The following is a 23828-nucleotide window of genomic DNA, read 5'->3' on the forward strand; positions in this document are numbered from 1 at the left end:
CATTTCGTCTCTCTCTCCTCTCACCAGGGTGTTCAGGGCAAGAGAACTGGGAGAACTCATCAGACTATAAACAGCCAGCCAAAAGGGGCATTGCTCGCCTCTGAGGTGAGTACTATTATTACCCCCATTTCACTAATGAAGAAACTGAGGCTGAAAGAGGTTAAGTACCTGGTAAGTGAATAGAGTCGGAATCTGACATAAGCTGTCAGACTCCAGGGCTCATGTTGTCAACACTATTTATCCAGCTTTTCCAGGAAACCACCAAGGCTAGCTGTCCCCAGCTCTCCTTTTCCTGTTCCTAAGCAGCTGAGTGCATCTTAGTATCTAGGGACTGCAGGGTATTAAACAGGAGATTGCACACATCTCATCGACTAGTGTGCCTGGACACACACAAGCTTTCCCCACGCCGGTTCTCAGCACCAGGGATGCATTCTGCGTAACAGATCCCATCCTTCACCCGTCTGCTTTGACTGAACTTGTGGCTATTGGTGAGAGGTGGGTAAAAGAAGTATCCACTTACCCATTCATCCAACAATAGTGATAGAACACCTACCCTGTGCCAAGCTCAGTGCCAGAGGCTATGTGCCAGAGGAGATAAAGGCAGGAACAAAACCCCTCTCTTCTAGGAGCTAACAGCCTGGTCAGGGGCGAGAGACAAGCAAATTTCATGGAAATTCTCATGGGGGTCACACCGGGTTGGGTGGGGACAGGACAGAGCAGGGTGGTCCAGGAAGGCTTCCTGAGGGCCTGAGCTGAATGCTGAGAGGAAAGTGAGTAAGTGAAGGACATTCCAAGTAGAGGGATCACTGTGATGAAATAAACAAGAAGAAATGGGAATCTATGGAAAAGAAAAAAAAAGCAACAAGGAATGGCTAAACCAGTGGTTCTCAACTGAGGTGATTTTGTCCCCCAGGGGACACTTAGCAACATCTGGAAACTTTTTTCTTTTCTTTCTTTCTCTTTTTGTTTTTGCTTATCGCTCTCTGTGTGTGTGTGTGTGTGTGTGTGTGTGTGTGTGTGTGTGTGTGTGTGTCCATGCCTGCTACTGGCATCTAGTGGGCAGAGGCCAGGGAGGCTGCTCAATATCTTAAAACGTGTAGGACAGCCCTCCACAACAAAGAAGGATATCTGGCCCAAGATGTCAATAGTGCTGAGATTGAGAAATCCTGGACTAGATCAACAAACATAAAAACATACTATAGCACTTTGATAATTAAAAACGTCATAGGGAATTCCCTGGGGGTCCAGTGGTTAGGGCTCTATACTCTCACTGCCTAGAGCCCAGGATCGATCCCTAGTCAGGGAACTAAGATCCCACAAGCCACGCAGAGTGACCCAAACAAAGAAAAAAGGAAATCTGTAAAACAAAACAAAAAATCTTCAAAGCACATCAATAGACAGACCAATGAATATATATATTTTATGAAGACTATTAATACATTTAGTATATGCTAAATGTGGCATTCCAAATCCAGTGACTCTTCAATAAATAGTGTTGAGATTCCTGGGTAGCCATCTAGAAAAAAATTAATTTGAAGCCATACTTCACACCATATACCAGAATAAATTCCAAATGGATTCAGCATTTGAATGTTGACAAGAAAACCACACAAGTACCAAGAGAAAACGTGGGAGAATTCTTTTGTAATCTTATAGTGGGAAAATTATTCCTAATTATGACTCAGAAACCACAAGCTGTAAAATAACAAGCTGATAAATTCAGCTGATAAAAGTTAAAAAAAAATAGAGCTTGTGCACACCAAACAGACAAGCAAACCTGTATAAGCAAAGTAACAAACAAGTGAAAATCTGCAAATATATACAACTCAGCAGACAGAGGGCTAATCTCCTTAAATTATGAAAATATAAAAAACCTCTAAAGAAAAGATTTATAAAAATATGAGCAAAGGATATGAAAAGAACACTCAGGAAAAAAAATACAAATGGCTGTGTGCTGAGATGCCTCTTATTTTTTTTTAACCTATTAGCTTGGCAAAAACGCAAGTTTGGCTGTGAAGACATGACATTCCCATCCATTGCTGGTGAGCATGTCCACTAGTACAGCCCTAAAATGGTAATTTAGCAATCCTCATCAAAATAAACGCATATACCTTCTGACCCAGAAACCCTACTTCTTAGAGCTGACCCTATAGGGAGGAGTATTTGGATGCATATAAAGTGACATATGTACATGATTATAAATTGCAGCAAAAGATTAGAAGCAATTTAAATGCTCATTAATTGAGAACTCATTAACTGAGTTAGGGGTCAGCAAACTCTCATTAAACTGGCCCTCTGCCTGCTTTTGTAGGGCCTGCAGCTATGAATCGTTTTACATTTTTTAATGGTTGAAAAAATCAGAAGAATTCTATTTCATAACTCATGAACATCATATAAAATTCTAACATTAGCATCTATAAGTACAGGTATATGGAATACAGCCAGGCCCCTTTGTCTACGTACCGTCCAGGGCTTCCTTTACACTAGAGCAGAGAGGGGAGTGGTTTTCACAGAGACTGGATGGCCCACAAACCCTCAAATATTGACTATCTGGTCCTGACTATCCTTGACTATCTGGTCCAAAAATGTTTGCCAGATTAGAGTATATCCAAGCAATTGATTACCACAGAGCTATGAAAAACAATGAGAAAGCTCCTTATGAATTGCTATGGAAAGGTTTCTAGGATATTATTACTAAATTTTTAAAACACAGATGTAGAAAGTATCAATTATATGTTATCATTTGAGTAAAAAGAGGGAGAGGAATATGCATAAAAATTATCTGGAAGGAAATACAAAAAATTAGTAAATAGTGGTACTTAGGGAAGTAGGATATTGTATGTGTGTGTATTAGTATTAACTACTACAAAAAAAAAAATTAAAAATTATTTTTAAATATACACTGTGCCAGATGAGACCATGGATTTAGGCCACTGCAAGTGCTTGGGCCTGGCTGGAACAGAGCTTGTGAGTGGGGCTGGGGGTGAGGAGAAGTTTGGAGAAGTCTGTGGGGCCTGTTAGGAAAGGGCTTATAGCTTGGGCCAAGGAGTTTGCATTTTCACATATCCAAGGACAAAGAAAAACAGGATCAATTTATGCTTTAAAAAACAAGATTCTGGAAAGCAGAAAAGGGTGGTTGGACAAGACTTGGGCCGGTAAGAGAGAGAAGGGGGTGGACTGGAGGTAGGGGATCAGTGGCTGCTTCTGGGGGACGACCTGGGAGGCTGGGAACCAGGGGTGCAAGGGAGGCTTACTTTTACTGTAAACGTTTTTGTCAGACTTATGCATGTGCATTCCTTTCCATGTGCATGTATTTCCTATAGAGATCGTTTTATTTATTTTTAAAAGAAAAGCCCTTCAGACCAGGTGTGATGAGGCCTGAACTGTGTCAGTGGTGTTGGGGGGTGGGGTGGGGGGGAGCAGGGAGGAAGGGGAAAGTCAGGAGCAGAGTTGCCAGGACTGACTAGAAGTGGGGGTGGTGGGCCTGGAACTGCACCCACACCTTCGAACACCTGGGGAACAGAACCTTGTAGGGAGGAGGGCTGGAAGGTAGAAAGTTCACCTGCCCCAGGTGACTTCCCTCTGACTTCCTGGGGTCACAACACAGGCATCTCAAAGGTACAAAACATCACCCATGCACTCTGGGCCGTTGTTTCCACTTTGACCCCGGCAGGATATTTATAGCCTGGACATGACCTGGGGGCAAGCCCCATGTTATGCAGATGATAAGGTCCAGCCCAGGCCACCAGGAATCCTAGCTGGTCCCTTCCTCCCATCTCCTTCCAGGCCTGCCAACCCCTTCCCTTCTCATGGCTCCAAAGGGAAGCCCTGCACAACCAAGCTAGGATATTCTCTAGGACTTCTGTGAGTCATTAATTTTCTTTTTATCTGTACATGCTATATATGCCCCAATGACAGTGCACCACAGGCTCTTTGGAGGCAAAGACTTAAAGGTCTTTGTGACCTCACAGAGGCACACCGTTTCTTTTCTGTATGGTAGGTACCCACGAAGGTGCTGTTTGGCTGGTTGATGGGGACTCCCCAGTTGTCTTCTTAACAGCACTGCCAACATACCCACCCTCCCAACACATTTGCCCTCCAACTCTGTAGAGCCCAACCTCCACCGAAGGAAACTCTCACTCGTCCAAGAAGTCAAGGGTCTGCTCAGTGTTCACCCCCCTTCGTTGGTTCACCACATTCAGCCCTCCTTTGCCCAGGTAGTACCACCCAAACAGAAACCCAGTAGCCAAAAGCTGTCTTTAAGCAAGTGTTCTGTTTGGCCTTTTGCGCATGGAAGGGAACATAACAGTGAAAATGATAATAAGCAACAAGGATCACCACTGTTTCAAAGAGACAACATCAGTGCCAGCAGTTCCAGTGAGACCCCGGGGTGTCAGTCACTTTATCTGCAAACAGAAAATGAAACTCACCTGCCTCCGTAGGTATAAAGAGTGCTTATAATGCTTAGAAAACTGGAAATTACTTTATAACTGCCACTTATTGCTGTTGTTCATAAGAGCGTTGTGATCACAACAATCAGGATGCCAGTATGCTCTTGATACATATGAGGGTCAGTGCAATGAAATTAAGCGGGTACTAAATGTCAACCTCAGCTCAGATCCCTGGACAGAAAATAAACCCGTAACTCAGCTCCTGGGGCCACTGAGGATGGATGGTCTCACCCTGAGAGGGGGCGGGGCCTGGAATGTAATGGCCTGGGATCAGGGTCGGAAGTCCCTCAGCGCCCTTCCCAGAGGGAAGGGCAGATGCTGGGCAGCTCACAAAGGAGCATCATGGATCTGCCTCTCCCCCCCCCCAACACCTCTTCCTATGGGAGAAAGTTCTTTTCCTTCCTGCCTCTCTGGGCAGAGCCGAAATTGAAAAGACCTTCTTGTTCCTAACGAGTTATATATAGCTCAGCAAATGACTGCTGGGTCTCCAGCCTCAGGGCTGGGAACTGCCTTTCGCAGCCACCCTGGACAGTTGTCCCAGTTAGCAGAAAAGCCAGGGGCGATCTTCTGGTGGCCCTTTATGCTTGTGGCATAAACTGAAATAGCGCCCCACGTCTCTGGGAAGGAGAGGACCTCACTACAGAAACAATTTTCCAGAAAGGGATGTGGTGTTAGTTGCCTGAATAACATGGGGTCCAGCGCCACCTAGTGTCTACTGTGGGGCTTGACATGCGTCCCGCTCTGATAGGGTGTTTTGGAAACTGACTGTAACCGCTAGAGGGAAAGAACTGAGGAAACACAGTACAGAGCACAGGGTTGTCCCAAAGCCCACGACGAGGGTCTATGATTTTGGTGGGAGAAGCTGAGAAGTTACAAATCTAATGCGTCATAGATGAGGGTGTGGGGTGAAGGAATGGGGGTGTCTTTCTCTTGGAAGGAAGCTGAGGTGACTCTCAAGTAATATTTAAATTTTATTTATTTATTTATGTTTGGCTGTGTTGGGTCTCCGTTTCTGGGCGAGGGCTTTCTCTAGTTGCGGCGAGTGGGGGCCACTCTTCATCGCGGTGCGCGGGCCTCTCACTATCGCGGCCTCTCTTGTTGCGGAGCACAGGCTCCAGACGCGCAGGCTCAGTAATTGTGGCTCAGGCTCAGTAATTGTGGCTCACGAGCCTACTTGCTCCGCGGCATGTGGGATCTTCCCAGACCAGGGCTCGAACCCGTGTCCCCGCATTGGCAGGCAGATTCTCAACCACTGCACCACGAGGGAAGCCCCCTCAAGTAATATTTAGAGTCTTATTCCCAGAAGATTGGCTTGGGTTTGTCTGCTTGAATATTTTTGCTCACACCAAGGAAAAAAAATACTGGTGCTATTTTATGACTTTTATGCTTTTCAAACTAGGTTCTCAGTGTTCCCCCAGAGCCAGCATATGGGCTATTTACACAAGTCCTTGCAAGCTGTCTCATCACTGAACCCACTCCTACCCCTTGCTAATGTCTTTGTGGGAAAAGCAGTCTCCTTTTATTATCCTCCCACTTCCTGGCTGCTTCGAACCATCTACTAATCAAAGCCACCACTTGCTCTTTGCTTTACATCATTCATTTAAACCCCAGCACAGCCCAGAGAGTGGATGTTAGTATTCTCATTCTATATGTAAGAAAACTGATCCTTGTGGAGGTTAAGTGACTTACCCAGGATCTGTCAGCTAATAAGCAGAGGTGGGATTTGAACGCAGTTATTCGGCTTCAAATCTTTTGTTCATTTCACCAGAGTATTCCATCTGCACCATGAGGGGGTAGCCAGCTAGTGCAGAGGAAGCTACCGTATCCAGGAGGTTCTGCAGGAGACAAACACCCCTCCAGCTCACAGGACACTTCCTACTTTGGACCAGTCCCTGTGACCCCAAGGCTTGGCTGGACTCTTGGTGTTAACACCCTCCTTCCTCACAGCATCAGTCCTGCTGCCTCCAACCCCAACACAAACACTTCCGCAGACTACACTCCTCCACACTTGGAACCAGCCCAGAGGAATAATGAGAGCAAAGAACAGGGATTTGGCAAACGTTCAGAATGCCAGGAGAATCGTGGATTTGTCTGACTCCCTGGGTCTTGGCCTCATCCAGTGGAAAACTGAGAAAATTCCCTGCTGGCTCCTCCCTTCCCCTCCTCCCCCACCCCCTTCACCACTCTCCACCAAATACACACACCTCCAGAGGAAGGTTAAGTAAGGCCGCTCTCTGGAGTCCTCTGAAACAAAATTGTTGCTTAAATATACAGATTCAGAAATAAAGTTTAAATGGGTAACACACTGTAGTAGGATACAAACGCCGACCTCCACAAATGGGGTAAATGTCCAGGCTGCTGGCAGCCCATGAGAGGTGGTTTGGGGTATTGGAAGGAGCACAGGATTAAGAGAGCTGGACTTAAATCCTCAGTCTGTCAGCCCCAGCTGAGTGACTTTGGGCAAGTTGCTTAACCTCCCTGAGCCTCAGTTTCCTCATTTGTAGAATGAGGGCAATTTTTTAATTACCTACAAGGTAATAGATGAACAAGTGCTTTGTAAAGGCTGCAGGGTCGGGGATAGCATATGAAGGAATGAACAGTGGTCATTAGCAGGATTTAGTTAAGAGATTTTTATTCACTTTGCCCTTTCCTTACTGCCCCCCACCCCGCCATCCAAAAAGAGAGACGTCTCTTACAAAGTGTATCTTAGGGCTTCCCTGGTGGCGCAGTGTTGAGAATCCGCCTGCCAATGTAGGGGACACGGGTTCGTGCCCCGGTCCGGGGAGATCCCACATGCCGCGGAGCGGCTGGGCCCGTGAGCCACGGCTGCTGAGCATGCGCGTCCGGAGCCTGTGCTCCGCAACGGGAGAAGCCACAGCAGTGAGAGGCCCGAATACCGCAAAAAAAAAAAAAAAGTGTATCTTAACACACACACACACACTCGCAGTCCCTGAGGGCTCATCACTTTTTTTAGAGCTAACTGATCTTGGAAAACAGCTTTTCCAATACAGACCCAGTGGCCAGGGACTGCTGGATGCACTTTCTTTAGAGGAAGCAGGAAGATCTATGGCAGCACATCCATTATTTGCAAGAGGAAGGCCCAGAAAGGCTATTTGCTCTGCTGCCGGCTAATAAAGATGGACGTTTGTGACCAGCACAGGAGCAGATGCGTCCACAGCAGCCCAGCAGAGCTAATGCATTCAAGGGGAGAGGAATAAAACCCTGAGTAGGAGCTGTTAGAGAGCCGGAGGTGGGGTGTGGCATCCTCTGTCCCCCTGGTGAAGCCAGCTTGAAAACTTCTTGATTTTTTGACACGCTCCACTTCTAATTTAAGGCGTCTCCACCCAGTTTGGAAAAACGCAGTGCCTCTGAACCGAGGGAGGAAAGAGCTTCCTAAGAGAGACTCAGGAAGAACAAAGACCTCATTAGAATCCACCACTTATTCTGACTACGCATTCCCAAGAATCTCGATTGATGATCTCAGGTACAAAAGAAGTGGTAATTAAGGATACGATGCAAATGATTTTCAGCTTAGTAACTCTCCTTGTAATTGAAATTTACTAAATTAAGTCTGAGATTTTTTTAAACTGGGTCTTTAGAAAAAATTCTCCCAGTTTTAATACCCACTCTCCTCCCTGCCACCCACCCCTCTGTAATGTAATTACTTAAAAATAAGATCTACCGTGGGGTTGACAGTGCACTGCCTACGGATATGTTAAAGTTGCTGCTCGCTCTCTGAAATGCTGGTCTCCAATAAACAATCCCCAGGAAACAAATGAGGAGGGGGCCTTGCATCAAGCTGCTGTTGTATTATCACACATGGGACCAGGAAACTGGATATAGGGCTGGTGGCATTGGCAATGCTGGACACAGATTTCTCAGCTTCTCTCTCCTGGTCCTTTCCTCTGATCTGGAGCGAACTGAGGACCGCTCAGTGGAAGGAGTGAACGATTATTGCTCTATTGGGGTAGGAGAGGAATTGCAATCTTTCCGAGGTCCTGACAATGGTGCTGACTCGGGAGACGGAGGTCAGAACATCAGAAAGCCGTCTCTGTTTTCTTAGAGGCCAGAGAGCCCAAGCTCAAACTGGAATAGCCCCGGGACACCTCCAAATCCTGTCCTCTGCCACCTCGTGCGACCACCACTCGCCTTAGCTGGTTTCTCCCGAGCGGAGGGCCGTGCCCACCAAGCTCAGTCAGCCGGGTGGGAAGCAAGAGGAGCCTTGTGGCCTGAGACTGGGACCCCGGAGGCGCTCCAACCTCCCCATCCTCACCCCCACTTTGGCCCTTGTCCAAACAGTAAAGAGGACTGAAAGTTGTCCAGAGGATGTCTGACCTTCCAGAAGAGCACATTAGCTGTTTCATTGATCTCGGATGAAAACACCTGTTTGCCTTTGAAATCAAGCTCCAGTTTCCTCGAGAACAACCAGCAGAATTGATGTGGGAGAACAGGAGCGAGTCCCCTACAGCTGCCTCCTTTGTTCTCTTCCCCTGGCCTCGACGCCCCACCCTCTGGGCACACAGCTTCCTGAAACACCTGGAGCTAACTGGCCCTCATGGTCCAAAGTCCAAGGCTGCAGGTCCATCTGAGAACTCAGTAAAATGCAGCTCTCTGGCAGGAAGCACAGACTGAAGGAAAATGCTTCCTCCCACTGACCCCACCCCTTTATTAAAAAAAAATGTTAATGAGATATAATTGATATATAATAGTGTATTAGTTTTAAGTGTGCAACAGTGATTCGATATGTGTATATATTGTGAAATGATCACTACAATAAGTCTAGGTAACTTCCTTCACCTCACATAGTTATGATTTTTTTCTTGTGATGAGAACTTTTAAGATCTATTCTCTTAGCAACTTTCAAATATACAACACAGCATTACTAACTATGGTCACCGCACCGTGCATGACATCCCCAGGACTTATTTATTTTATATCTGAAAGCTGTTTTCTCTCCATCAGTTCCCATCACTAGTGTTTGAAACCTTAGTAAACATTTAGCCAAACAACTTCCGTTGGCAGAGACAAGCAGCAGAGTTGTTTCTGGAGAGTGTAATAGGTGTTTGTTCCGTTAGTAAATCAGATTTTTTTTAAAAGACAGGCAATAGCAATCTCGTCTACAGATAAGGTCGCACTTAAAACACTGGCCTGAAACTAACATGGGCGTGTTTTCTGTTGGGTCCCAGCGCCCAGTATGGGGCCTGGCACATGGAAGGTGCACAATAAATATTGGCTGGGTGAATGAGTGAATAAATGACTCATGTTCACAAGCTTTTAGTAGCTTCTCAATGGTACAGGGAAAATGCCCTAATTCTATAATCTGGTATTTAGGATCCTGCAATCAGACGCCAGCCCACCTTGCCTGCCTGGCCCCTTCAGACACTCTCTGCATGCTGACTGCACTAGGCCAGACATCAGAATCACCTGGAGGGCTTGTTAAAACACACCCAGCAGGGGCGCACCCGTGGAGTTTTTGAATCAGCAGATCTGGGGTGGGGTGGAGGATTTGCCTTACTAACAAGTTCCTGGATGCTGCTGATGCTGTTGTCAGGAACCACACTTTGCCCACACCTCTCCATTGCCACCAAGGGCACCCCTCCCCCCTGCATCCCTCCAGTTGGTCAAGGTCAAATGCTACCTTGTCAACAAAATTGAATAGGTGAGCAGAAACTGCTCCTTGACTCTTCCACACCTCCTAATGCTACAGACCCCTGCGCCCTCCAGGACACTTCTCATTTTATCTGTTCAGCTGTATCTCCCTGACCTTGCAGGTCTACAGCTCCTGCTTCCCTTGAGCCACAGCTGCCCCATCTTCTCCTTCACTCTCCACGTTTTGGAATCCCACTCACCCTCTGACGCCAGCAGAAACCCCACTCTTCTGGCCTTTCCAGCCTCTCAGTAGAGAGCGCCACCCCGTGGACTCGGAACCTTATCTTCCATGATACACTGACTTCCCCCAGTGCATCGATTTCCTCACCTCCCTCACTCCGATGGAGCTCCTTAAAGGCAGGAGGCAGGTCTCAAGCCTTTTCAACTCACCCCTTAAGGGCCTTGTGCAGTGTGGCCTTATAACCGGAGTGAACTGAAGACATGTTCCTTGCCTGCTCAAATTCTATCCGCTCACTGAGACCTTAATAGGGAACTTAATAAAGTACCTGATACTGCACTCACACCGGGGATCCAAAGGTGACTAAAACAGAGAAAGTGCCCTGGTATTAATATCTGTTTTCCAGTTTTAATATCACTGCTCATGATGCCCACTTTGCTTTCCTTCCTGCCCCTGGCCTGGGCTGTGACTGACCTACAGAGATCACTGGATGTCCTTCCTCATCTAAACAGGTGAGGGGGTCCCCATCACTAAGACAGTTCAAGTTCTCGGCTTACTTGTTGTCTCTGAGACTCGGAAGGGAAGGGTGACTTTCGGTGGTGAGTCAAGTGATGTGACTCATCCAGGACAGGTGAGAGGCAGAGGAAAGGAGACTTTCTGCAGCCTGCTGAAACATCAGTGACTAAGACCCAGGGAATGTACCAAGAACAGTCTCAGTTCTCAGTTGTGGGCACCTGAAAGGGCGGTGCCTCACCCCATCCTCCTGTTGTTCGGGCTTACAGCTTCATGCCCTCAGAGCCTCATGATCCTAACAGTTTGGTATAGAAACCCAACTTAAGCAAAAGGGGAACTTTTTGCTCACCTTTGTGTCTTAACTCAGGGAAGCTCATGGAATTGAATAAGGAGCTATTGCATAGGAACCTGGATTTAGGGACCAAAACTGGTCCCAAGTATGCCAGAACCCTCTCTCTGTCCACCCAGCTTTCATTTCTGCACATTTTTTGCATGTTGGCCTAACTCTCTGCTGCCACGGGTGGGAGAACGGGTACCACAATCAGCCCAGTCTGGGTTCCACACCTACCAAGGCCATGTGAAATGGGAGGGGGACTGTTCCCCAAAGGAGAGATGGGTGTCAGGCACACCAACATCAGAGATCCACTACAAATAGTTATGTCTTATAACATTCCAGGCACTGAGTTAAGTGTTTTACATACATGATCTCATTTGATTCCCAAGTTGATTCTATAAGGCAGGTCCTATATAAGACATTTGCCTTTTTTCTTTTTTCTTTTTTAAAATATTTATTTATTTGGTTGTGCTGGGTCTGAGTTGTGGCAGTCTGGCTCCTTAGGTGCGGCTCGCCCACTCCTTAGTTGTGGCATGCAAACTCTTAGTTGAGGCATGCATGTGGGATCTAGTTCCCTGACCTGGGATTGAATCTGGGCCCCCTGCATTGGGAGTGTGGAGTCTTAACCATGCGCCACCAGGGAAGTCCCTGCCTTTCATACAAATGAAAAGGCACGACACAAATTGTAGCTAGGTCCTTTCTGCCAGCTCCAGTGCCGGGCTTGGGACACTCAGAAAATATGGTCTGGAAATGAGAACACATTTTCTTTGGAAATAAACACATTGCTTAGGAAGAGGACCTGTAAACGAATGTTTTAACTCTGGTTGTCTCTATATCAGTAGCTAAGAGGCTAAGACCATAAATGTTGTTTATGTTTCCACTTGTTAATTCTGGATAACTTAAATCTCTCTACTAAGCTACCAGCTCTCTGTGAATCTACATTGAAGGGAAGTAAGTCTCATCATGGAAGAACAAAGGGGCTTCCTTCCCTGTCCCATCCAGTCAAGAATACACATCCTTTGGGATAACATTTAAAAGGACAGTCAGATTAGATCAGGATAAGGCATGGGATTCTCTCTCCAGCCAGAGGATATCTGCCATCAGGAGAGGTTTTCATGGTTCCTGGGACCCCACTCAAAGAAGGCCCTCTCCTCTCTGCTTTATTTCTATAACCAGTTCATACCTGTGCTTCCTCCAAGAAGAAATGGGCTTTGAGACTTGCTCACAGCTCTACCACTAAGAGAAAATGGATCATAACATACCCTGGTCACCACTTGCTCGAGAGGTCCCATGTTCCACCAGGGGTGTGGCTCTTTGGGTCCCAAGATTCTCCAGGGCTAAGAGCAACCTCTCCAGTGTTCATACTAGACTGTGAACTTCATGCAGTTGCAGACTTGGCCTCTTATGTTCACCATCACATCCTGACTCCCAGCACAGTGGCTGGCACACAATAGGTGCCCAATAAATGTTTGTTGAATGAATGAATGATATTCCATTCTCAAGTGATGCCTCATGTAACTACTGAAATTAGTTGGTAACGATGAGCCAGGGTCACTGTGCTGGCCACTGTAGTTATAAGCAGAGGGGACCATCATTCTTAGTTTCAAAATAAGGACCCAAGTTTGTCAAAGACACCCACCACTGGTCAGTCCTGAGGGTCCTACTAATTTGGTTTTCATCAATGCAAATGCCAACTCTTTTGGTAAATATTTTCATAAATTCTCTATAATATTCTGCCATGTATTTGTTCAGTATAAACATACTGGTCACAAACTTCAAATCTGGGGCAAAGAACATTCAACTGAAGTCAGATGACCAGAGTTCACCAGTTCTATCTCCACTAGCAAGAGCTAATTTTACTGAACACTTACTATGTGCCTGGTGCTTTTATACATGATTGCATTTAATCTTCCAGAAAATACTATGTAAATGATGCTATAAACATCTCCATTTTACCTATGAGTAATGTGGGGATTCTAGGGCATGAATACATAGTTCAGTGCCACATAGCCACATGGTAACTAGGGCAATCGAGGCTATCATCCGTCTGTCTGACTTCGTGCCGGTGTTCTCCGCATCAATTCGCACTGTAGCCTTGCAAGTCATTTAACCTCCCAAGCCTCACTTTTGTCTTCTTTCTAATGGGGATAAAAATCATCTCACGGGATAAATATTATGTTGCTACATTGTGTAAACTGTAAAGCACCACTTACCTTTGAACTTACCATTGTTATTGTCCCAAATTCAACATGAAGTGTTGGAAGCCAGCAGTACACTGATAAATGCTTTTCTCCCCCCATAGTCATCTTGCCAAGGCTTCATTCATCAACAAACTTTACCAAACACCTGCTTTGTGCCATTCACACAAAGGTGAATGAGGGTGTCCTTGCCCTCAGGGGGCTCACAACCTTATGAGCGTTTCCGTTGCTTAATGAGGCTCAAGGTTGGATCTACACTCACCTCAAGAGTCACCATTGCCTGATAGCATCCTATTCCTCTGGAAGAAAGGCAAAGGTGAAGTTTGAGCCTAATGGTCAGACCCCTCCTACAAATGATGGTACAACAGATTGTTTAATCGGTTCAAATAGCTCCTTGCTTTCCTGGCCACATGACCTTCGGTAAATTACTTGACCTCTTTACAGCTCAGTTTCCTCGTCTTTTAAAGGGGGTGATGGGGCAATTTTTAATAATATGTGTACAGAGTTTAGTTCAGTGCCTGGCATGTAGCAAACGTTAGCTGATGTACAGCCAAAGGTAGTGGGAACAGCAATACTGGCTGCTGCGGGGACAAGTGTATGAGCATGTGAAAGGGGACACAGTGGCCATTGCCTAGAAGGAGGGCAGATCCTTAAGGAAGGGGGAGGGAGACGCACCCCCTCCTCAGTGAATTGGGAGGAGGCATTTGGAACGAAGCATCAGCACCATTAGACAGCCCTCACTTACACAAGGCAGCCAGAGAAAAAAGGGCCAAAGCACCAGGTAATAAAATCTGAATGCCTTTTCCACACTGAAAACTATTGTTTGTTTGCAGGTAGAGAGTATCAGGTATTTGTGTTATGCTTTCAAGTTCATCATCTCATTAGATCCTCAAAACACCCCCCACCTACCAAGCACACAAGAAGAAAATGATCACCCCATTTTATAGATGGTGAAATTGAGATTCATGAGGTGAAGCCATTTGTTTGAGGTCACACTGTTAGGAGTGGTGGAATTGAGCTAACACCCAGTGCTCAGTTCAGGGTTCAACACCACCTTCCCAAGCAAATCTTTGTGGAGAAAACTGAAAAAATGTGTACGCACATCTGAGTCACCTGGAGAAGTTTTAAAACTCCAGATTCCCAGGCCTTCCTGAGACCTACTAAATAAGAATCGATATGTTACAGGAGCTCAGGAAGCTCCCTCGGGGGAGCTGATGCAGTTGGGCTGGCGGGGTGGACTGGTGTCTTGAAGCCAGTGCTGTGTTTGTGGCTGTAAGAGGGTTTGGAGGCACATGCCAGCCCCAGGCAAGCCTCCGGCTGCTTTGGCCAGGACAACTGCAGTAGCCCACCAGCTGGGGTTACACCCATCAACAATGCTGCCACTTCTCTTGCCCTGCCCCGTCCACTTTCCAACGGCAACTAGCGTGAGCATGCCTCTATCCCCCACTGACCCACATGCTCGCAAATCCTGCTTAAACCCTCCTGAGTTTTCCCAGACCCCTAGCCTGACTGACAAACACTGCCTGATTCCACCACTCTCTTCCTCACAAGCCTGCCTTCAGTCCCTAGAAATGCAGAAATCCCCTCCTACCACAGGGCTTTTGCACTGCTGCCATCTGCAATGCATAGGGCTCCCCATCCTACTGCTCCACCCCTTCCTCTAGTTAATGCCGCCTCCTTCTAATCTCGGCATATTTCATCAGGGGAGTCTTCCTTAACCCCCATCTTGGGCAGAGTCCTCTGTTACATGTTCTCTTAGAACCAAGTTCCTTTCCTCAGCACTTCTTGTCACTGATTACAATTGTGCATGAAGAGTGTGGATATTTTATTTAGGTCTATCTCCCTTCACCACTGGCCGTGGAGAGGCGAGATCTTGGAGAAATCCGTCTCCTGTCTGCCCTGCTCATCAATACCTTCTCATTGCTGGGGACTCAGTGAACACATGTGGAACCGTGTTACATGATTTGTATAATAGGACGGGCCAGGAGCCTGCTGCCTCCACCTCACCATCCCCAGGAGGTGGGACATTTGAAAGAGGCCTGTGTGATGAAGCCATTTTGACATTAGTGCCCCATCAAAGTGCAAAGTCTCGAGGTTTTATTGCCGAGTAACACGCACAGCAGACACTCCGGCTTCGTGTGCTGCTCATAACCCCCAGCCCTGACCCTGAGGGACTGCCACAGTCTTCTTGATCTCTGTTTGGTTTGAATTTTTATGAGGTGAATTATTTTTATAACCAGAAAAGGCCATAAAGAGAATCTTTAAAGTCTGCCAGCACTGGGTAAGACTCTAGGGCTACATTAGTTTTGTCTCTAAAAATCATAAGTTGGGAGGAAGCATAATGTATTTAATGTATGTCTTTAATAGAAAGTATTTTTTAAAGCCCTAGAAATTTAATTGACATTTTTTGGGGCATTCTGAAGTAAGAAAAAGAGATAATGTTATGATTCAAAGGTCCTCATTGTCCCCCACACAACAGTGTGTATGTTACCTTTAAGGGATGGAGCAGAGAGAATTTGAGAGGCGGACCATTAAGATATGAGCGAACTCTCAGAGAAGGGGCAACTGTTGTCTGTCTGACTGATGGCACCTCCTGAGATGAGCAGAGCAAACAGAGGAGCCTGGTTCTCAGTGCCAGCCTTTCCCCCTTTAAGCTCCCCCTTTCTTGGCCCTCACTTTCCTCCACTGCATCCTTCCGATCCCCTGACTCACCCCAAACCCTGCCCTGCAGAAAGGAAGGCCAGGGATGGAGTCAGATTATTTGATTTTGCACAGCATTTGTTACTTTTTAAAGCCTGAAGATTTAGTAGGTGTTTATGTTTGGCTCTGTTAAAGGATAAAATGACTGCATTTGAATTTCACTCACCCGAGATGGTTCCTCCCCTCTGCCTGCAATGACCCTGGATTCTGGCTCACTTCTGGTTTCTTACTGGTAAGAATCTCTCTGACTACTCGGTTAGTAGAAAGAAATATCAGATAGCTGTTAAAGAATTAATGCTTTTAGTTGGGTCTGGAGGTCACAGCAAAAGGCTGCTTTGACAGGAGCAGAGCAGTTAATAATGGCAAGAAGGTCAGGGGACCCCGCCCCAGCTCAGTCAGGCAATTCTCATCTCCTTTAGTGTCGGTGGCTCTTACCAAGTGACTTTTCTCCCTTTGTCTCTGATGGGCCAGATCCAATGGTATCCTACCTGCTAACCTGTCATTGAGTTTTGAGCATTGGAATGGGATTGGGTGATGGAAGGAAGAAGTTTTAAGCACACCAGATTTTTGGAGAGTCAGAGGAAACAATTCTTCCTGGATTTAATGATCAGGTGGGCTGGGAGACTGGCTGGCAGTTGAAAAGAAATGCGGTGGACTGGTGTACCCTCCTGGTTCTTCTCTGCAAAACCACTGTACAGAAATCTGTAAGAGTTTATGTGACCAGCCCTTATTCTGAATTGTATATGTCTACCACTTGATTATGATTCTATTGGATGGGTTGATGGATGGATGGATGGATGGATGAATAACAGCTTTACTCTCAGTATTCATCCACTGCAGCAGACACTGTCAGTGCCTTGCCCATATTATCTCTACACACCAAAGGCTGCTTATTTCGCATACCTGCCACTCTGTTTCTGAGAGCCTTTGCCTGGCCAAGGGAGCACATTAGGCCTGGGAGCCAGAAGAGGAGAGTTAATGTTCTAGAAGTAGCCCTCAACCCATGGTAGATGGGGACTTGGTGGATAACAAACCCAGCTTCCTTGCATCTCAGTTGGGGTGACCGAGGCATATCTGCATGGTTGCATGGCAACCCAGTTGCCCTCAGTGGTAACTACTTAATTACATATCCTTTATAGCCTTTCTTTCCTTCCCTGTCTCCTTTCTGCATTGCCCTTCCAATATTTCCTGGGATCACCTGCCAAATGAACTACTTGTCCTGGAATCCTTGTTTTGGAGCACGAGTCTGTGGGAACCCAAACTAAAACCTCCAACTTACTGATTGATCTGACATATGACTGAACAGTCATATGTCAGATTAAGGGGTCACCCTTAATCTTCTATCTGCTTCCTGAAAACAAGAATAATCTAGTTGGAAGAATAGTGACATTTAGCCTCGTTGGAATAGTATTAAACCCCGTCAAAGTGTAAATTCCCTAGATTTTATTGCCAAGTAATGTGCACAGCCAAACTTCCCCACCTTTGAGCTGTCGGTACCCTCCCATAGCCTACTTGATCTCTGGTTTGAATTTTCATGCAGTGCATTATTTAGCCCACACCTAATTGGAATAGTATTAAACTCATTCTTAATTAATTCTCTCTGGAAACTCTCATCTTATTAAGTATTTAACAGAACTTCAGTTTCATTACTGAAGCTGATCAGAATCTGTTATTTAAGGACTGAAAGGAGGACGAATGTCAGACCCACAAGCCCATTTTCCTGGTCAACCTTCTCTGATGACATGGTTTTCCCATCTCTAAGGCAGTCATGTTTGTTAAAGGAACAGTCCTTTTAGCTTTTCTCTGATTATTAAGTTTCTAAATTCTCTACAACTCCTCAGAAAACTTTTGATAGTTTCAAGCAACACTTTAAAGTGATGATTCTCCGCCCTAGGTGTGCATTGGAATCACCCGGGGAGCTTTTATTTCCAGGGACTCTTAGGACCTACTCCAGACCATTCAAATGGTGGTGTCCGGGCAGCAGTAGTTTTAAAGTTCTCCAGGGGTTCCTAATGCACAGCTAGGGCTGAGAACCACTGATTTAAGGGGCAGAGCTTCTGAGGCAATGAACACCAGCTGCCCCAGGAGCTGCAGCTCTGGGCAGAGCAGAAAGGGTTAAGAGTGTCATAGATGGCAGCCTCACATGACAGCACACATCCTAATAATTCACTCTCTGCAGTGTGTGGCCCCTCCAGCTTCACTCCACCTTCCACTTACGCTTCACTCCCTGCACTTGAGCCAGGAGGCCTCAGGAATCCTCTCAACAAGCCGCCCACGCTCGAAGGAGAAAACATCCACTATGCAAGGCAGTAACCTTTTGTTCCCATCAGAGAGCAAAGAACTCTGCTCCCCAAGGAGATTTCAAATCAGGAATTTTATTTTCTCGTTTGAAAGTTTGTGCAGTTGAGCCTGATGCATTTTCATTTCTCATGCATTTTCATTTCCCTATCTTCCAATCTGGGTAATTTGTGCTCCTGGCTGAACCTTCGGGTATTTTCTCAGCCCTGGTGGATGTGGCTGCTTTTATCCCTGGGGCGTCATTCTAGAGTAGGAGTTCCTCATATTCCCAGAAACAAAGGAATCCAAAAGAGAAAGAAAGAAAGAAAGAAAATGGAGCCTACAAGCTGTGACATCAGTCTATGACTGGCCTCTATTAAGCCTGGCCCTTAATGAACTTAGGGCCTTGGAGGACTTCTTTAAGCTTGATAATGCTCTCTCATAAAACGTTAAGAAACCACAGTGACCATTTGGGACTCCAAGCCAAATGATAACACAATTTAATTAAGTTGGTCCGTGAACTTTCCAAGATGTTTGTGGATTTTGGTGTGTACATGCATTTTTCTGAGGAGACAGTCTCGAATTTTCATACGGGTAATGTGACCCCCACAAAGTTTAAGAATTAGCGATTTCATGCTTCCTCCTTCTTTCCCAAGAGTCGAAACACAGATGTTTGACCTGAGGGACTAATGCTGAAACTTTCAAATATCCTTGGCCTCCTCCCTCACCCCTTTACCATCCAGGGGCTCTGGAATGTCATAGCATGTAAATTCCTGGTCTAGAGAAAGGGGATATAATGTCACAGAACACCTAGAAGCAAAGGGTCAAGGGACAAAGTGACCTGGCTCTGAGGGTCCAGCAGTCCTTCAGCATAAAGACCTGGCATAGATTCTCAGGTGGCCCACGAGGTTCCCAGCAAATATTGTCCAAGACAGACATACCTGAAGGCTGAGGGCCGAGTAAGTCAGAATAACCTCCCTCTCTTTAGCAAGTAAGTGTGGTTATTTTCTTTCCATGAATTCTTAAAAAGGCTTGAGAATGTGGTCATCTGTCACTGTCAGGCTTTCCTCTGCATCAAAGCAGACGCTAATGAGTGGAGGGAGAGAGAGCTGGAGCCCTCACCCTGGCAGACACTTCACTCCCTCACCTTGGCCAAGTCTCATCTCCTCTGTTACGGGGAAGTGATTAATGATGTCTCCCCGACAGGACTTTGTAGCTAAGTTCCATAGAGGGGAGGGGAACCGTGAGTGTGGATGAGGGCATGGCGGGCGGGGGCACATGGGGAACCGACATCCCGTGACTGTCTACTTGTGCCAGGACTGTGTTAGATCCAAGGATACTGCAGGGTGAACAGCTAGCTGCAGGGCATGCTCAAACGAGGGAGCAACCACAGCACAGAGCCGTACTGGACAAAGTCCCCAATCCCAAGGGACTTACTCTTGAAAGGGGCAGAGTAAATCTTTATACTGCTGACAACAGTGACTGCCAACCGTGTCCCTTTCTCCTCTAGCAGCACTGTCCAGTAGAACCTTCTGCGATGATGAAAACGTTCTATATCCACCCTGTGCAATGCCATCACCATGAGCTACATGTGGCTGTTGAGCACTTGAAGTGAGGCTAGGCTGACTGAAGAACTGAATTTGAAATTTTATTTGATTCTTTTAGATTTGAATAGCCACATGGGGCTAGTGGCTACCAGTATTGAACAGTGAAGTTCTGGAGTAGCCCCAATTTTCGGCTGGGCACACCGTCACTTGAAATAAAGACTGTTTCACAGCCTCTCTTGCAGGCGTGTGATAATGTTTTGGCCAATAGATGTGAGGGCACGTGGTATAAGTGACTTCCACATTATGCCCTAGAAGAAAACGGCTTCTCCTGGCTTTCTACTCCTTCTTGCTGGGTGGAGTGGAAGGTAGCCATGCGCCATCTGGAACCAGGTGATGAAGACAACACCTTAGGGACAGCAGAGCAACCAGATAGAAGGAACCTGCATCCCTGAGGATGACTTCAGGTGGCAGAGTCCCAAGTCCAGCTCAGACGTTTACGTGTAGGGAAGCTAAGAATCCCTTCTTTTAGCCACTGTTATTGTGGGTCTCTGACGTTGAGCTGCACTGATATCCTATCCTAAACAATATACTGTCCTCCTCTCTCTTACAGAGATTGTGGGGAACAAATGTCCTAGTTATAACTTTGATCACGCAATTGCAAAGCTTCTGTCAGGTCTTCCTGCAGCTTAAGGGCAGAACCCCGAAGTCAGAGACCTCTACTTAGCAAAGCACCTTGGTGAGCTGGTAGATCTGCAAAGGTAGACGTGAGCTTAGTTGGGAGCAAGGGATGGAGAGCTAGATGCTATGCATGAGAAAGAAATTAAAATCCGGAGAAGACTGGCCCCTACAAAGGGGAGAAAGGCCTGGAGAGAGGAGAAGGATGGACCTGAGAAACAGCATCAAGATGGGCCCAAGGGATGGAACGGCCAGCAGGAAATTTCCCCAGGTGGCAGTACTTGATGGGCTTTCATATCAGTGAGGTCTCCTGTTGTTCCTATAACCTCTCCATTGCTCCAAACACTGTTATACACGACTGCTTCATGTTGTGCTTTGGAGAAAATGAAGGATTTAGGGCAGTGTCCAGCCTGGGACAAAACAGTGGGGAGAATGGAGCAGTTGTAGGAGGCAAGACACACGGTAGCTCAAGAGTGCAGTGGAAGCAAGAAATCTGAAAAAAGAGGTGACTAGGAGACAAGTAAGCTCCTTGTGGGGAGGAGCACGCTGGCTTCCACCACATGTGGGATGGGGTCCTTGCCACTCTGCTTGATGCTGGAGAAAAGTGTCACCCCAGAAGTCTGTCTAACCTGTGATATCCAGGCAGCTGACACTGGTTTTGTGGTTCCCTGTGGCACTATCTTTCCTCCTGGCCAGCTCCCAAAGACCTGACGGCCAAGCAGAGAAGAGAAACAAATGTTTTCTTCATGCTTGCTCTGCATTGGCCTGGATGAAAGGAGATCTACTCCTCTTAAATCTAGAGCACACAGTCATTAGGAAGATTGAGAAAATCTGTAATTGGTCAGAAGGCCAAGATGGAATGGTGAACCTGGTGTTTGCAGACATAGGGAGCAGGAGCTTGGGAATTCTGGATTTGAGATGGGCCAGAGCCCTACGTCTCAACTGGCTCCTGAGGCAGAGCATGTAACACTTGCAGAAAAGTGTTTGCCGTTTTTACTGCTAATAGTAACACTTGTGTTCAACATCCAAATATACTCGGTTGACACTTGCTCAAGTGATGGAATTTTAGGAGCTGTACCTGGGACAATAGAAAGGTGACAGTTTTCTATGGTAACCCTCCTGAATACGGTCCTATCATTATCTTCAGTCAGGTCAAGGCATAGACTGAAGGTTGGGATCAATTGGGAGAAAAACATTTGGGGATAATAATCATTGATTTTTATTGCCTTCTATGTGCCAGTATTATTCTAAACACTCTATAGTCTATATATTCTTCACAACAAGTCTATGATGCATTTTAACAGATAAGGAAACTGAGGCTAAAGCAGATTAAGAACTGGTGCAAAGTCACACAGCTAGTAAGTGGTCTGGTAGGGATCTGAGCCCAGGCCAACTGCCATCAGAGCCCACACACTTAGCCACTACCATTTTCTGCCTCTTTGCTCTGTGGGTGTTGTACTTGGGGCTTGGGTGCACACAACCCTTCAGAACCATTCAGAGCCCTCCCACGAGCACAGAACCTAGAGCAGAGGACCATAACCTCAGAAGGCAAATATCCTGGGATGAAACCACATGGCTATTAAGGTGCAGCTTAGAAGGTTTTGTTTTTGTTAGTTACATACATCTGTTTATCAGCTTAGTTGCTAGTCACATCATAAAAACCATAAAAACAGTGTTTCCAAAGCACTTCTGTTATTTGATGTTTCAAGCAGTTTGGATACCAGGCAAACAAGAATTTATTGTAATTCGAACAATAAAGGGTCATTTTTCAACCTCAATTTTAACTTTACTGTACATGTAGCTCCCTCATCTTGTTATTTGTTGCCTGCCAAAATAACGACACCCATTTTTATTAACTTTTCCGTTTAGTGGGAAAATATTTCATTTAAATATACATGGATAGTAGTTCTATTGAATACAAACCTTAATGAAGCTCATTTTGAAGCATAGCAGAGTATCTGATTGAAGATTGTATACATGGTATATTTCTCTATGTCCTTTTTTAGGTTAATAAATACCTAGAGAACAGCTTAACTGTCAGCTTGACTCTTACTGCATACCTATCCAAGTACCTAATGATTCTGGAAGAAGACAATTTCTTCTATTTTGAGATAGCATCTCTAACCCTAGAATTAGAATTTGAGGCTTATCTGATACTGACTTTGCATGGTCAAAAAATACTTTGGAGATGATGACATTAATTTTTAAAGAGGGAGGTCCAGGATGGTCATTCTGTTATACAAAATCTGTATTTTAAATTTGTAATGCATCTTCAGTTCTGTATTTTGGCATATATTGAACCCACATAACTCCATTGGTAGAAAGCAAGGAGAAGGTTTTAAATTTTTCTGTTATATTAGCAGTTACATCAGATGTTGTAAAGGAGAAGATAGACTTGAGCAGCTTGTAAAAGTAATGCATTTGATTTTCATTTTGTCAGATTTGTAGAGTGATTTGAGGATTTAACCTCATCCTAAAAAGGCTCTAAGTGAGAAGCATGTCAGTTGTATTGAAAAGGGCCTCAAAAGAGCTTCTCCCTGCAGGATTCAGAACTTGTACGGTTATCATCAGCTAATGTCAGTGCCACTGGTGAAATCTGGTTTCTCAGATAAAACAAGATCCCAAGAAATGACATTTACAAAGTGTGTGTCTAGCCAGTTTGGAGCAAGAATTCGCACATTCACAGTGCAGTCCTCACTGCTGGCACAGACCAAATTGTGAACATTTTTAGCATGAAGAGCTGGCCCTTAGCTCTGACCCCTGTGGCTAGAACCTGTGAACAAACAGATAAGGGGTTGTACAGTTTGCTGCTAATAACCATGTTCTCTTGACACTGTGGATTTTTTGCACAGAATTACCCAGAAGGCATACAAAATGCTCCTTACTTCAGTGAAACCCCCTGTGAGTGAAAAATACATAGTGATCATTGGAGAGATTGGAGTTTCCTTTTTCTAAAGTTTTTGGAGCGGACTCTTAGGTTTCTTCCCACCCAGGGAAAAACTGCTACAGCACTTAGGGGGAAAAAAGTAAAATTTGTTTGTTTTTGGTGTGAGTCATGACAAACCTAGGGAGTAGAAACTTAGGAAGAGGAAAACTTATCTGAGTGAGGATAGTAGCCAAAAAACTCAGAGCAGCGTTGGACAAAAGATCCTTTTCAGACGTGTGTGTCTGATGATGTTGGGATATGCTGCACCCAACTGCCCACACTTTGTTGGGTACACGATGCCTCAAAGGCTCGCACGAGTCTCCTTTTAGGTGAAGGCTCATCTGCACAAAGTCAAGTAAAATGTTATCTGGAAGAGGGGA

General features: G+C 45.8%; 1 protein-coding gene across 1 annotated transcript in view; it reads left to right on the forward strand.

The window, feature by feature from the left end:
- The window catches only part of PELI1 (pellino E3 ubiquitin protein ligase 1), a 325875-nt gene that overhangs the window by 92367 nt on the left and 209680 nt on the right, over positions 1-23828 (forward strand). Inside the window, exons 3-5 of the mRNA XM_067007513.1 lie at positions 28-105; positions 7786-7935; positions 16159-16255. The gene's annotated coding sequence lies outside the window, so the exon portion shown is untranslated. The remainder of the gene's footprint in view (positions 1-27; positions 106-7785; positions 7936-16158; positions 16256-23828) is intronic.

This window comes from Kogia breviceps, chromosome 11 (genome assembly GCF_026419965.1).
Source record: "Kogia breviceps isolate mKogBre1 chromosome 11, mKogBre1 haplotype 1, whole genome shotgun sequence".
In the NCBI taxonomy this organism is placed as follows: Eukaryota; Metazoa; Chordata; class Mammalia; order Artiodactyla; family Physeteridae; genus Kogia; species Kogia breviceps.